We start from the raw sequence: 17,132 nt of genomic DNA on the forward strand, positions 1-17,132 counted from the left end.
TTGCATACATGTTTAGAAATAACTATTATTAGTTTGTTGAATTGGTCGTTGCTGGGTCCCAACTAACGAAATGGCTTATAACGATCCCATCTCTTATCATTTTGTTTCTAATGGTTTACGACAAACAAAATTCTAGCGTCGTTAGTGTAGATCTACGGAAAATTTGTTTTTGGCCCAAAAATCTTTTTAACCTTGGATCAGACATTTAGGAACCTTTTTCTAGTAAAAGCCTCGATTATTGAGGTTGCCGAAACCCTAGAACCATCTCGGAATTGGTTGGTGGTGCTCAAGTGGTGGTGGTTGGTTGGTGGTGAGTCAATTGGTGGTGGTGGCGGTGTTCAGCTTGAGTTTTTTGGGGGGGAAAAAAACCAAAAACATTTTTTCAACGACCTACAACGGTGCTACAATTCTGTTAGTCGCAGACTTTTGGTAACAAGTGCATTAAAAGATGGAAATGTCAGCAGCCAATTCGTTAGTTGGGGCCGGCAGTGACAAAAGATGATGATTTAGATTAATAAACACCAACACACCTATTAGTTTCCATAGTTATGTTTTCATAGTTATCTTTTGAGCGTAATCCATAAATACATATATAGATCTTTTATCATTCATTCAAATACAAGAACACAAAAACGTCTCAATGGATCGACTCGTCTCTCAACCTAATGACCAACAAACGACCGAAGTAATCTTATTGATCCCACTAGCTTTGACGACCCAAATCCGTGATGTCGTCCTCAAGTCAAAAATCTACAAAGTGGAGTGTACCAATGTAGGTGAAAAGGTTCACTTTCTATCTGAAATACTCCACTTATTTACCTATGTTGACGATTCAACTCCTTTTTATGAACGCCCAACACATCGCATCTTCACCAATGCTATTGTCAACCTAAAGCGAACACTAACTTTAGTCCACAAGTGTCATCACCACATTGTCATTACCTACTTTGCCAGCCTTGTCGATTTTACAGATTTCCAAAAAATATTTAACCTCCTCGACGAATCCATCGGTGACATGAAGTGGTTACGTAGCATATATGACGCCCGTGAAGGTATTATTTTCACTTTACCGCCAATTGCTAGTAGCGACCCGATTTTGGCGTGGATTTGGTCTTGTATAGCTTCCATTCATACACATCCGTTAAATTTGAAAATAGAAGCTGCATACCAGTTATGTTCGTTAGCCCGTGATAGTGATCGAAACAAGAAGATGATAGTCGAAGAAGGCGGTGTTGCGCCGTTATTAAAGCTTTTACAAGATTTGAGAGGTGTGGGTGAAGAGGTAGGTCCCAGCAGAGCCCAGCTGGACCCGCAAGACTCCTTAACGGACGTCTGCGCGGTTGAACTCGCAAGACCTAAGGGACGACTGCGCAGAGACCAACTGGATCCGCAGGAGCCACCATGCTCAGAGACGTGACGTCCTTACGCGCAGTACGCAAGCTGGTCCCACAGGAAAAGCCTCCCAATGGTGAAGTACTCCGCCTGTTCCCGCAGCCGCGGATACAGGCCATCAGGGAAGGCTACCCGCGCAGCAAGGCTACACGCACAAGGCACTTAACTCTCATAATTCAGTAATGTCACCTGAAGAAGGAATGAGCAAAGCCGGGAATACTCCCGCCCAAATGAGCCAGTCCGTACGATACTGGAGGATCTTTTGTACTGTACCTGACGAGGTATGGACAAAAGATCTGACCAAAGATACCACAGCTCACTGACAACAGTATGACGAGCAACACGCTCTTGTACAGTATGTCACTATTAGCCGTTGCCTACTCACCAACCTGTCGGAGGACGTGCATAGCCTGCAGTTGGTGGAACAGGAATAGTACACAGCCGGCCTGGTCACTATCAGCCGCTGCCTACCCACCAACCACCAGCATGGCATGTGCGTAGCCCACAGTTGGCAGAACAGGAACACTATTCAGCCGGCTGTACCTTCTTGGAAACCTACCTTCGGCTATAAATACTCCAACACCTTGGAATGGTATGATCATCTCATCTTATATCTTATATCTTATCTTGATATATTACCTGATATCTGCTCTAGTCATTCTCTTAATATACACTTATATTCAAGAGCAATCTAGTCTGATTTTCACGCCGGAGGGTGGTCACAAGGAGGTACCCCCCCCCCTTCTCAGTGACGAGCTCACGGTGTCTGTTTTGCAGGTTATCAGAAGAACCATCTTTGCCGGGTCTAACCCCTCGTGGGAAACATCTATTTAACCCCCAGATTATCCGTAATCTGCCCGGGGTCGATTAGTGTTTCTTCATTGGCGCCATCCGTGCATAAAAGCTAGAACTTAATTCTTTTTCAGTTTTCTCAAAACTTCTGGAAAGATGGTTAAAGAAACCCCGGTAACCACAACCCCAGCTACTGGGGGGAATACCGACGACTACACAGTTTTTACGAACACTACCCCGGTTACCCAAACCGGTGCAAGTGCAGTAAATTTTACGAACACTACCCCAGTTACCCGAGCTGGGGCAAGTGCAGTAAATAATCTCTCACTGGGATTCACCGATACCCAGTTAGAGAGACAACGAACGAGACTCCCCCGCCAAACACACGATGAAGTTAAAGCGTGGGCGGAAGCACGTCAAAAAGAATTCCAAGCTGAGTTGGATGAACGCTTACGTTCAATCCAACAGGCTGATGAATTCGGAGAGTACTTGGACGATGATTCGGAGGAATCCGATAGTGACGCAAACCCTCGTCACAGGGCGATAGGGAAGCGTAAGGAAACGGACTCCCAACCGAAAAGGCATTTTGGAGAAACCTTCAAACCAAAAAACGCGGGTGGAAACCCACGTGACTTCTCCAAAACATTTAGACCAACTGCTGCAAAGGCGGGAACGTCCAAATTTGCAAGGGACATTGAGGAAGCAATCGCCCCGAAAAGTGCCAAACAGATGTCCAACATCGGCACTTACGATGGTATATCTGATCCAGACGATCATTTAAACAGATTCATAGCGGGGGCAACCGTCAGTAGTTGAACGGAACCTACGTGGTGTTACATGTTCCAAATGACGCTTGTTGGGGCAGCTAGAGCGTGGTTCGATCGTCTACCGGTCCACCACATCTACGATTGGGCAGACTTCCAGCAGAAGTTCAGCCAACACTTCAGCCAACAAAGAAAGTATACCGAAGAGCAATGGACAATCCTCAACTGCATCCGAGAGGAAGATGAGTCTTTACTAGACTTCATCACGCGCTTCAATTCAAAGAAGCTAAGTCTGGGCACTATTAGCGAAGATCTTGTTCGCGCTGCTTTCATCCAGGGCGCGAAAGACCCAGACCTCATCCGCACCTTAACGGGTAAAGATGGCATGCCGTCCACATGGGATGCCATCATGACAGCAGCTAAACGCTTTGCAGAAATGGAGAAGCAACTGGGTAGAGATCTCCCCCAGAGCACAAACCTCTACACCCAGAAAACAAGAGAAGACAACGTCCTTACCTCCCGACTAAACAAAAAGCGGAAGCTAGGCATTTGGCAGTCAAGGGTAAACTTTGACACCTCATCCGGCTTGCATCATCGGTTAGGCGGAAGGGATAACGTACAGTCGAACCAGAACTCCAGATGGACGCCACTCACCAAAAGCGTCACCGAGATATTCGCCACTGAGAAGCTCCCATGGCCAAAGGCTCCAATAATCCGACATCGTCACAATGCTGATCGGAGCAAATACTGTGACTTTCACAGGACAAAAGGCCACAACACTGAAGAATGCACAGACGTGAAGGACATCGTCGAAGCATTTGTCAGAGATGGGACGCTCGCGCACCTCGTGGCGTAACGAACGCTGAGCAGGCTGATGCGTGTAGAACCCCAGTTGGGGAAAACACGAATAAAACTGCAGCTTCAATGTTGGAGACTACATACTGCGTAAACAACGAGATTCCGAACCAAGTGCATATCGGCTCGAAAGGCTTGATGACACTCCCAAGAACATGGAAGGGAGCTCAATTACACAATCTGCATGTAGATCAATTCCAAACTTGTAAAAGAAAAGGCCCAGAGCCACTTCTAATGGAAATGATTCTCCTTATCACATTGACGCTGATGGTCTTACATTTATACTTATGAACTTTCCACACTGATATGCCGGTCTTCACCGCATACGTGAGGAAGTAAGTCGTTGCTTGTGGAAGGCGGCAAAACCCGCATAAACACAAAAAACGGCAAACCTTCACGCAGGTCAGTCATAGGTAAAGTTTGGTCATCCCACTAAATGAAAGTGTCGGTCTTACCCGCACAAATCATGATAGAAGAAACCGAACTAACCTATTGACAACCACGCGTTGAACGGTTAATTTATTCAACACTGATGCCGGTTTTCACCGCATAAATAAGTGTAAAGAAATCGTTGCGTGTGGACGGCGGCAAAACCCGCGTAAACACAATAAACGGAAAACCTTCACGCAGGTCAGTTATATGTAAAGTTCGGTGATCCCACTAAATGAAAGTGCCGGTCCTAACCGCACAAATCATGATTGAAGAAACCGAACTAACCTATTGACAACCGCGCGTCGAACGGTTAACCTATTCAAAATACTTAGAAAATTTCTAACGGAAGGATGAGGAAAACCTCCACGCAGGTCAGATATAGGTGAAGTTTAGCCATCCTACCAAGTGCAAGTGACGGTTTTACCCGCACAATCACGGAGGAAGCAAAACTTCAACCTATTATCTACCACGTTCAAAGGTTAACTTATTCTAAACACTTAGAAAATTTCTAACGAAAAGATGAGGAAAACCTCCACGCAGGTCAGATATAGGTAAAGTTTAGCCATCCTACTAAGTGCAAGTGACGGTCTTACCCGCACAATCACGAAGGAGGAAGCAAAACTTCAACCTATTATCTACCACGTTCAAAGGTTAACTTATTCAGAACACTTGGAAAGTTGCTAATTTAAACTAAAGTATGCATGAGCAAGTCATATAACGTTTATAAAGCAAGTCATCCAGTGAAAGTAGCGGTCTCACCCGCACAAAGATTTATATTTCATAATAATTCATTACAAGAATGGCCGGGTAACTACCCGCCTACATGAATATAAATCTATACAATGTAAACCTATCCTAACAGTAGGAAGGGATCTTAAGGTTCAAGCTTCAGGACCACTCCCTCCAAACCCACTTGTACCCACACCATCAGTTGGCTGTGGCGGTTCAAGGAAGGTCTTTAGAATGGTTAGCCCATCATCAGCAACAGCAACTTCGTTCACCTTCTCCACCACCGGATGCGGGAAGGCGGCATACTGGTTCACTGCTTGGTCATATACAGCTTCAGTATCCACATCATATAAAGGGAAGTTGGAAGGCGGGATGCCCTTCTCAACGAACCCTAGACCAAGCAGGAAGCCGGCCTTTTCCCCATCCTCATGAGAAGCGTTGAGGGCTGCGCTCATGGCATCGTCGTATGATGTGTCCGTGAAGACTCGATGCACAACCTGCAAGAAAAAATACAACTATCAAAACCTTTTCTATGTACAAAGAAAAGCGTAAAGAAATTATGAAATTACGCATACCTGAGAACGCTTCTCGAAGAAGCCATTCCTTGGCAACCAGAGCCTCCTGGAGGGCAGCTTGAGCTTGGTTACGGGCGCGTTCGGCTTCACTTTTGTTAAGGTTGGCGAGCAACACTTCCTTAGCAGTAGCCTCTTCAACGCCCTTTAGCTTCCGCTCAGTGTGGTCAAGCACGCCCCTCTGGTCCAAGATCTCTTGGAGCTTCTTGGCATCTTCCATAGCCAAGGCATCATGAGCCTGCTGGAGCCTCTCTAGCTTGGCTTTAACCTCCTCATTCTCAATGCGTAGAGGCTCAGCAACAGCTTCAACCTTGGTGGCCCTCTCAGTTGCGTTCCGTGCAGTTTCCTTAGCCAGCCGAAGCTGTTCGTTAACAGCTTGGGCAGCCTTGGAACGGGCCTCGAGACGGGCCTGAACTTCAACTTCAAGGGCCTGGAAGGCCTTCTCCTTTTCCGCAGCCACTGCGGCAAGCCTCTTGTTCTCCTCCCGGATGGCCCGCCCCTGAGCCACATTAAGGCTACGCGCCGTCTTTAACTTGTCGTTTTCACGACAAAGTAACTCGACGCGCGGCTGCATCCGGGCAAAGAGAATCCGCAATTCATTCGACAGCCTACCCTCCTGGTAGCTGGACATGGCTTCCCCCAGCGCATTCGACGCATTCTACAGGCGTCCGAAGGGTTGTTCCTCGGCGGATGTTCCATCTTGGAACATACACTTCATTGGAATCCGACACTTCAAAAGCAAAAAGCAGTTAGGAAAATATGATATAAAAAAAATATATATAAATAAAATAAAGGCCAAAATAACCCTACGCACCTGTAGGGTCGACGACAGGCCTGTAGCCGCCAAACCCATCACCAGAACCTAACGGATATCCATCCAAGAGGTTAGGCAGATGGGAAGGAGGCAGAGATTGGCTTGACGCCCCAACCCCGGACATACCTGAAGGACCGGCCGTAGTCGCCGGCGCCGGAGGAGGCATAGCGGAGGCCGCCGTGGTAGAAACCAGCGGAGGTGAACTCACCGGAGGTGAACTCACAACCGCGGCCGCGGCTGTGGAAGAATCCACAGAAACACTCACCGCCGGCTCAGTGAATGAATCAGTAAATATGGCACTGACAGCCGGCGGGGACGTCGCCACAGTTGGAACAGTTGGCTCAACCGGGTGAGCAACTGAACCAACTGAAGCAGGCGCAGTCGCCTGGGTCATCGCCTCAGGTAGGTTGACCAAACCTACCTTCATGGGTCCAGAACTGCTACCTCCCGCTCCACCCTGGAATGCGGTAGCATCCACGCCTGCACAAAGAAGATATAAGTATAATGGTGGAAAGCTATGCAGTAAAAGTAAAGGAAGATTATACTTACGGGTTTTCTTGAGCCTAAAGGTGCGAACAGGCGGGGACGAACCAGATGGAGCCGGCCTCTTCATACCGGTCACCGTCGTCGTCCTGGGCTGCTCGGAGGTGACAGTCGTCTCAGCCTCCGGAGCAGTGGTCTCAACACCACCTGGGTTCCCCGCCGCCTCCTCGCTCTCGGTCTCCGAGTTTGACCGGTGCCCCGGATCGGCAGTGGAGGCAACCTTCACCTTCCCCTTCCCGCCGGCAGCCTTCTTCTTCCTCGCCAATAAAGGACCATCTGCGGATTCCTCATCAGAAGATGACAAAATTAGAGGAATTCCCGCAGAGGTTTGAGCATTGAGAGGGCGAGGGTCAAAAAGTTCTTTACCTGGCCGCCTGGCGCTCAGGATCTCGTGGCCTGGCGGGTAGACCTCCACGAACCGATCCGCCGTTTGCTCAAGGATGGGCAACTCGTTCTCATCTAGAGCACGAGTACCCATCCGAGCGGGACCATCACTTTCCCGCGGCTGCAGGAGAGACTGCAAGTCGTTTCCCTCTGTAAACAAAAAGAAAAAACGGTTTGAACAAAAACCCTAAATTAACGGATAATATGAAGCATACCGTAAGGGACAGAGTTCAAACCGTATTCGAGGACGATGGGAATCTGGGACGCCTCCTTCCACACCCGGCTCATCCCGAGCATCACCATCCCGGACTCCGCAAAGCGGTACACCGGAGTCTGGACTCGGGAGATTTTGGCGAACCATTCCACCTCCTGGTAGTTGAGGGCGTGAAGGGTGGGGAGTGCTCTCCCATTCTTAAACGTCATCGCAAGGGGGACGACGCGAGCGGAGATATAAAATAACTCCTGCTTCCACGACCGAAGACTGCGCTCGGTGGCGCAGATCTTCAAACCCTTGATCCGATTGACCAACGTGTACCACCCCTGGATGCACCTCCAAGAATAGAAGGTCATCAGGCGGTCAACATGGGGCTCCACACCCAGAATGAGGCACACCCACTCAAAGTGGCGGATCTTGGCGATCGCCATCGGGTGTACCTCCGTCAGATGCACACCGTGCCTCTCCAAGACACGGTATACAAACTTCGTCAATGGGAACCTGAGATTCCCATAGACGAAGAATGCAGCGTACACCCCTATCTTGCCCTTGGGGGCATCGTACACCGTCTGGTGTGGCTCCGGAAACTCAGGCTCGAACGGCTCGAGCATGAACTTCCGGACGACGTACTGATAGAGGTCGGCCGGAAGAGCACACTGGCACTCGCCAGCAGTACTCTTGTCATCCTTATCGGAAGTGGACGACGGATTCTCGACGAACACGTCAGACTCCTCGGCAAAAGAAGACATTCTGGAAGGATGAAAGGCAACGATTTCAGAGAATATTCGCCGGAAATCGCTTAGAAGGAGAAGATAGAAGTGAAAGTGTGGATTACAAAGGACCCTCTCCCCCTTTATATACTCATCGCAATAAATGCGATGAATTTAATGCGGAAGAGAGAGAAATCACAGGTGCAATGAAACTATGACACGTGGGAAAGACCAAGCTGGCAACAGCTGTCGAAAGGACGCATGCCATAAATTTCGCGGCCACGCGCCAGAAAACTCGCGCCCACGCGCCTGAAAAAGCGTCTGGAATGACCATGTACTGTCATGTCGCCATAACTTCCTGCACGTCCTGACACTGTCAGAAGAAACCGTCGGACGACGTTTCAACAGTTTGGACTGTTCTTATCCTTTCACCAACTCTTCGAATTTCAAAAAGATTCAAAAAGATTTAAAAGTAAGCGGGAATATACCCCTTACATTGGCAACCAAGTAACTATAAGACAGGTGCGAGTACAGTGTTAAGGCAAAACCCTTCACATACTTAGCACCTGCAGGGAATTGAAGTCAAGAATACCTCTGCAACCAAGTAACCATAAGACGGGTGCGAGTACAGTGTCAAGGCAAAACCCTTCACATACTTAGCACCCGCAGGGAATTGAAGCCATGAATACCTTGGAAGTAAAGTAACTATAAGACGAGTGCGGGTACAGTGTCAAGGCAAAACCCTTCACATACCTAGCACTCCGCAGGGAATTAAAACCAAGAAGGATCTTCTGGGCAGTGCTTGCGGAAACGGGAATAACATCCCCGCATAGCGGGAACGTCGAGAACTAGATTGTTTGAACCTCCAAGATGGAATTGGTTGTTTAAACATAATTGATCACTATGTTCAAAACTACCAAAACCTCATGGAGAATCTACACAAGTGGAACTCAACGCTCCTGACTTGCGAGGAGGTTACAAACCTACCCGCATCACACCCAAAGATCAAGCAGAAAAGTCGGGAATTTCTGCACGTGACATTAGGACTTCCGCGGGAAGAATCCCCATGGAAAACCTTAAAACTAAACTCTTTTCAAAACCCCTTGTTTAAGTCCAAAAGTTCACCTCACTTATTAACAATTCATGAGAAGAACATTGGACTGGGGGGACTTGAAGAGGTAGGTCCCAGCAGAGCCCAGTTGGACCCGCAAGACTCCTTAACGGACGTCTGCGCGGTTGAACTCGCAAGACCTAAGGGACGACTGCGCAGAGACCAACTGGATCCGCAGGACCCACCATGCTCAGAGACATGACGTCCTTACGCGCAGTACGCAAGCTGGTCCCGCAGGAAAAGCCTCTCAATGGTGAAGTATTCCGCCTGTTCCCGCAGCCGCGGATACAAGCCATCAAGGAAGGCTACCCGCGCAGCAAGGCTACACGCACAAGGCACTTAACTCTCATAATTCAGTAATGTCACCTGAAGAAGGAATGAGCAAAGCCGGGAATACTCCCGCCCAAATGAGCCAGTCCGTACGATACTGGAGGATCTTTTATACTGTACCTGACGAGGTATGGACAAAAGATCTGACCAAAGATACGACAGCTCACTGACAACAGTATGACGAGCAGCACGCTCTTGTACTGTATGTCACTATTAGCCGTTGCCTACTCACCAACCTGTCGGAGGACGTGCATAGCCTGCAGTTGGTGGAACAGGAATAGTACACAGCCGGCCTGGTCACTATCAGCCGCTGCCTACCCACCAACCACCAGCATGGCATGTGCGTAGCCCACAGTTGGCAGAACAGGAACACTATTCAGCCGGCTGTACCTTCTTGGAAACCTACCTTCGGCTATAAATACTCCAACACCTTGGAATGGTATGATCATCTCATCTTATATCTTATATCTTATCTTGATATATTACCTGATATCTGCTCTAGTCATTCTCTTACTATACACTTATATTCAAGAGCAATCTAGTCTGATTCTCACGCCGGAGGGTGGTCACAAGGAGGTACCCCCCCCCCCTTCTCAGTGACGAGCTCACGGTGTCTGTTTTGCAGGTTATCAGAAGAACCATCTTTGCCGGGTCTAACCCCTCGTGGGAAACATCTATTTAACCCTCAGATTATCCGTAATCTGCCCGGGGTCGATTAGTGTTTCTTCAGTGGGTGAATCTGTTGCTTATGATCAATTGAGAGATTTGATTGCACAAACAATAGACCATCTTAATATGTTAGGTTATTAGATTGTTTTAAAATTATTGATATATATGTTTTTACTTTTATCAGGTATTTTTAACAATTTAGTTGTGAATATATTTGTTTAGTGGTGTTCTATAAATAAAAATTATTAGTGATCTATCATATATGATTAACATTTTATGCTTAATTATCCTCATGATTATTATTAGTTTATGATCAGAAAAGAGATGTTTAGATACATGTAGAAAGATAAAACTAAAAACAAAATCGAACACACCACAAGGTTAATTGGCAACTATATATTTTAACAATTGATATAGAGATGTATTTAAACAGTTGTAGATATATATTTAAATGATTCTATATATCTATACGACTATACCCATATATAGTATTTATCCATTGTATGTTTACTATGTATATAAATTAATGGTTTATCTTGTTTAATAATTCTAGAAAATTATATACCATAAACACTTTTAAGAGAGAAAGAGATATATAATGTTAATGATGGGATTTGGTCCGGTGTTAGGATTCCGAGTCATGCTTTGTTTTTTGGGTTTAGAGGTGCACAAATCGGGTTTTTCAAATACATAGTTTCGGGTATGAAATCGGGTTCGGGTATGACCGGGTATTAGCAATACCAGGGTCGGGTTTGGGTCTGGGTATTGCCTCTAAAAGCCATACCCTATGTATCGGATTCGGGTCGAGTTAGAACCGTGCATTCTAAAACTGGGTATTTGAATACCCTATTTTCCGGTATTGAAAAAACCCTATTTTCGGGATTTTTTCAAGATATAGATTGGATTTTTTAAGGGGTCGCGCTTTTTAGGGGTATTTTCAGGTATTTTGCAAGTAATTTCGGGTATAGATCGGGTATTTGAAAAACTCGGTAGCGGGTATTGGAAAAACTGGGTTTCGAGTGTGGAACCGGTTCCGATTTTCGGGTATTACTGGGTATAAATCGGGTCAGGTTCGGGCACATGTTTTGGAACTAAAATGCATACCCTATCCAAACACTACGGGTAGGGTAGGGTCGGGTACGGGTACGGGTATTATAAACCCGGGTATAAAAAACCGATTCCGGGTTATTTTTTCGGATTTGGGTTTTTATCGCACCTCTATTTGGGCTAGTGCGTCCGAGCTCGCTTCAATTTTTGGAACAAGATCATATGCCCAATAAACATATTTCCAAAGAATTGATGTAGTGTTATGAATTTTATATATATGGCACATTTTGTATACAAGGATAACCTAAATTGGCTCATTTACCAATTATAAGTGTGTCAATTTTGCTAGAGGTTCACCAAAAAGAAAGGGTTGAAAATCGAACCCGGTTTTGAACCCTAACTGAACTGTAGTGTTAAAGTCAGTTTGTAATCCTATACTTTGAAACCGATTTAAATCTTGTTAAACCCGAATTCAAACTAGTAAAGCACTTTCATTTTCCCTTTAAACCGGGTGAGGTTGGAACCTGAAGTGATTTCATTAGACACTAGGTTTGACTTTCTTTGAGCCAGCCCGACCTGATTTCAACCGTAACCAATAAAAAGCAATAAGAAAAGTATTAAGTGACTGAATTTGAAATTTTTGTAAAACTTATACAAAATAATTAAGTTTAGTATTTAACAACGTGAATAAGACAAAATTTGCAAACTTTTTTTGGATTATAAAAGATAAGTCTTATACTGTAATTTGTTATTTGTTATTACAACTAGTAGATTCTTCGGCGCGTCGCGCCGTGGTGTCTGACGTATGCAACTTTTTACCGGTTTACTCAAGTTATAGTTTTGCTTTTAAACCTGATAGGTGGTCAAATATATCGCTTAAAATAAACACGCTACTAAAAGAGTAAAGAAGTATGCTCACTGCTTCCAAAACCTTCACCCCCTAAGGTAAGTGTCAGGAGTAAAAAGTGTAGTCTATCACTTTAGTTTTCCTAGATGAATGATGCACTTGTATAATAGGCTTCAATCTCAACAATCAATAGCCACAACAAAGTTGGTTTTTTAATAACAACAATCTAAAACTTAAAAGGACTAAACATGAAAATATCATAAGTGTACTATAGTAGTTAGTTTTCTCTTCATATATAGTATAATTAACTCAACAAATATTATGTCTATTAAAAATCTATTTTATTTCTGTATCAAAGAAAAAAAAAGCATTATAATGCAATACTTTCACACTCAAGTCGGCCTAGTGATAGGAAGCTTGGATTTTCTAATAGAAACCCAAGTTTGATTCCCTACTTGTAGCATTTTGGGTGGATATTCGCAATGAAGGATTTGAGTTAGGCCTTGCAAAGTTGTCAGTTCGAATCCCGAGTCCCTCCGGGTTTTAGTCCCACTGTATGTTATGTCAGAGAGTTCTGCTTTTGTGGTAGCACGACTGTCAAGTGACATCCGATGGTATGGTTTCACAGGGGAACGCCCAAGCCAAACTCTGAAACCAGCATGTGTCCGGTTAAGATAACATTATTTGACTGGAGTGAAACACCGGGATTCTCCAAATTAAAGAATGTTATTTCATAACACACAAGAAAATCATCGTAAAAAAACAAAAAAAAAAACGAAACAAAACAAAACAAAACTTTGGCACTCATTTATCATTTAAATTAAGTTAAAATATTCAATTTACTTCGTTGCTAGTTTTCCCCAAATTTTGAAACCCTAATCGCTCCAATTGAGAAGCTTCATTCAGGTAATCACTTCCATAAGATGTGTTTGTTGCCTAGTATGTTTCTTTACAGCTAATTCACTTGTTATTTTTGACAGAATTACAAATTTTGTCCTTTAAAATAAGACGAATTACGGTTCGTGTCCTTTTCTAAGTTTCCTTGCAGGCGGTGTACTTTAAACTTTTTTTTCCTACAAGTTTTGTCCTTTACGCTAACTGGGTTAGAAAAAGTCAGTTAAATCCCCTCACGTGAGGCGCATGTGAGGGCATTTTGGTTTTTTGCCTACCCTGCAACAACTTCTTCTTCTTCATTTTGCAGATCTTAAGCTTCTGTTTCTGTATCTATTAACACACACACTTTGGATTCATCAATTAACAATCTAGGGTTTCACCAATGAATCCCACCATCCCAATTTCATCACCATACCTCCCACTCTTCTTCTCCATCTTCTTAACCATCTACTCCTCCGCACACTTCCTCCTCTTCCGCCACTGGACCACCACCCTCCGCCCAATAGCTCCGCCACCAGCCACCGCTCCATCTCCGGCATAAGTCGGGTATGGAAACGACAACCGGCTTTCCGCCTCGGGATTTCGTTTCGGAGGAGTATAAAGCGAGAAGGACCGCTTCGAAGCCGGAGAGTGATGGGGTTAAGGTTTGGGAAATTGAATGGATACGGGATAAATAAAGGCCGGATATTAAAGGGATGAAGGACAGGACGACAATACGGAGGTCTGGGTCCGAGGAGAGGAAGGTGTCGTAGAGCCAGTTGCAGAGGTTGTCGTCGCCGGAGCCGGAGTGGTCGGAGGAGGTTAAGGAGAGAGAGACGGCGGTGTAGGCGGTTAAAGAGGAGAGTAGAGAGTGGGCCGGGTTGTCGGAGTCGGCCAAGGAGGAGATCGGGTTAGGATCTTGTGGTTCGGATTCGGGTATGGGTAAGAGGGTGGAGAGTAAGTGGATACGGGATCGGGCTTTGGAAATGGATTCCCACCAGGATTGCATTGGATCGGCGTTGTTGTTGTTGTTGGTAGTAGTAGTGGTGTTGAGGATCTGGTGGTTGCCGTTACGGTGGTGGGTTTGGGAGGAGGAGGAGGAGGAGGAGGTGGAAGAGGAGGAAGGAGATCCGCCGGGGGCGTGGTGGCGGAAGTCCATCGCTGGTGGTGGTGGTGGTGGTGGGTTTCCGGTGAAAGAGGAAAGTGGAGGTCCACGACTCAGGATGAAAGCTGTTGTTTTTGAGTGAAACCCTAGATACAGAAACAGAAGCTTAAGATCTGCAAAATGAAGAAGAAGAAGAAGAAGTTGTTGCAGGGTAGGCAAAAAGACCAAAATGCCCTCACATGCGCCTCACGTGAGGGGATTTAACTGACTTTTTCTAATCCAGTTAGCGTAAAGGACAAAACTTGTAGGAAAAAAAAGTTTAAAGTACACCGCCTGCAAGGAAACTTAGAAAAGGACACGAACCGTAATTCGTCTTATTTTAAAGGACAAAATTTGTAATTCTGTCGTTATTTTTTGTATTTTTGCATATATTTGGTATGGGTTAATTTCGTTACGATACTGACACTAAATTAAAATTAATTTATTTGTCACGGTGTCACCCAGAGAACATTATAAGAAAAAAAAATTAACATATTAAATAAAACAAATACAAGTTATGATGAAAGTGACACGAAGCCGTTTGGTACCGGTTAGCTTCGTTACGGTTAAGGCATTAAACCCGAAAATTATATTAGTGCTTGCCCAGAATACTTGTATAGCTTATGATACAAAGAAATAACACATTTGAAACAAAGTTGCTTTCATTAGTAAAAGACGAAAGAACAGTTCATTTTGTGCTCACTGCGTGGCTGCGTAACGAGTTGCTTTCAGCACTGGTCAAAACGAGTCGATGGGTCAGGGTGAGTCACACACACCTTTATTGTGTATTCTTTGATTGTTAATGCTCGGATATGATAAAATAAATATTTGTATAATATGATTAACGGGTTGTATGGACTAAAAACATGATATTTTAAATTCGTTTTAACCCTAACCAAAATGTCGAAAGATATATTTATAAAATATGAAGGTGTTAACAAACCCGACCGGTTATGACCCATTACCTACTATGAAGTGTACCTGTTGTGACCCTTATCGGCTCTATCAAAGCCATTGATCGAAATGAAGTGACCACTTTTAAAATGGTTTTTACAAACCAGTCGGTGCGGCCGGCTTGGTATGTCACTTATCAAAATCATAGTTAGCGGTTCGGCCCTTTTTTTTTGTGTCTTATCATTAGTAAACATTATAGTTGAATTAAACACTAGACAGTTTATTGACCATAAATGGTGATTTGAATGTATGGTTAATAATTAGATATGCATATTTTAAGTATCATGTAATTAAAGCTTGCTCAATGTTCATTTAGTCTTTTTGTATCAACAGGTGAAAATGGAACCAGTGGTCTCGGGAACAAGGTCGAATTTTACCGTAGGATTTGCAAGTAAGTACGTGTATTATTCAATAATGATCGCATTCTGTGTTGTGATAATGTCTATTATTTATAATTTTGTCAATTTTCAGGTTGAAGGTTCAAAATTTGTATTTGAGCCAAGGAACGTTATAAAGATGCAATTTTTGGTTTGTCTTCTCTTGATTGGAAGGTATATCCAAAATTTCGTCAATTGTAAATATGATCTCGATATATATTAACATGCTTTTTTTGTCTTTTGTGAATATGATGAGTATAAATGATGAGCTGCAGTATTTAATTTATAAACAACTAGAAAACACGAATCACTTGAATTGTATTTGTACCCGCATGATATGACAATGCAATCAATCAATCAATCAATCATGCCCAGTAAAATCCCACCGACAGCAAAGCTATAAGTAGGGTCTGGGGAGGGTGGGATGTAGGCACACCGTACCTCTATCCAAAGGAATAAAGAGGTGGCTTCCAGAGAGACCCTCGGCTCTAAGTACATGTGTATGAAGCAAAATAAAGGAAAATAAAGCAAAATAAAGGAAATGATATGACAATGCAAATTAATATTTTGTTTATACGTAGCTTAGTACTTTAATATATTGTTTTTCAGTTGGTATTTGGTTTTTTTCTTATTGAATTATTAGTAGGGCCATTAATATTATGCTTGTCTTAGGAATTCCATCAAATTTGTCAATTTTGACACTTTTAAAAGTGACTATTATGATCTGACCTGTTTTCTGATGTGCAAGTCACTGAGTTAAAGTTAGTGAACAAGGGCGAATTTTACGAGCTGCTGATATCAGTTTGTAAACAGGTCAACCTTCAACGAATTTTGCTAATGGGTCAAGGTGGACTGCAGGGTTTGGTAAGATTTGAGCTTCAATTGAATTAATTTTGATGGCGGGTCAAATTTCAGTTTGTTTCCTGTTACTGGTTGGTTCACTTGCTGTTACGGGTCAACAACATTTATGATATTTTTTTCAAGAGGTTTGAATCGTTAAATTTGTTAGATTAGCAATTTACGTTCCAGGGGCAGTTTGATCACAAGTACAAAAAAAGTTACAATAACCAATAGGTCACTAATGGATTAAACGGGTCATGCTTTAATTTCGAACCAAAGCTCAAAGTTTTGGTCAAAAGAGGATTTCAGAAGATTTGTTTTAATCGGAAACGGGACATGTATGTCCAGTTATTTTGATAACTAAATCCGGGTTGTTTTAGACTTTTAGGTTTGTTTGTTAATGAGTTGCATATAAGTGCAATTTGGGATTTTTTTTTACATTAGTTTGCATGTGACCTTGCTAAACCAATGAATACTTCAATGAAATTTTACATGAGCATTTATCTCTTGAACCGTAATGGATGTCGAACATAGCATTTAAATTTAATTTTATTATGCAGTGCGGTTTGACATGCTACATACTTGCAATAAAATATTAACCGTTGCTTCAATATCCCGGTTATACACTATATCGGTTTCCTGTATTTTTTTCGGCACCAGTTTTGTGTTTCTTTTGCACCTATAGCTAATTCAGATCATGTTTCCCTTTAGCTTAAAAGAAAACAGGTGTAATGGGATG

The sequence above is a fragment of the Bidens hawaiensis genome, unplaced genomic scaffold (genome assembly GCF_021521415.1).
Source record: "Bidens hawaiensis isolate Kalapana, Puna unplaced genomic scaffold, B.hawaiensis_p1.1 tig00031153_1, whole genome shotgun sequence".
Classification (NCBI taxonomy): Eukaryota; Viridiplantae; Streptophyta; class Magnoliopsida; order Asterales; family Asteraceae; genus Bidens; species Bidens hawaiensis.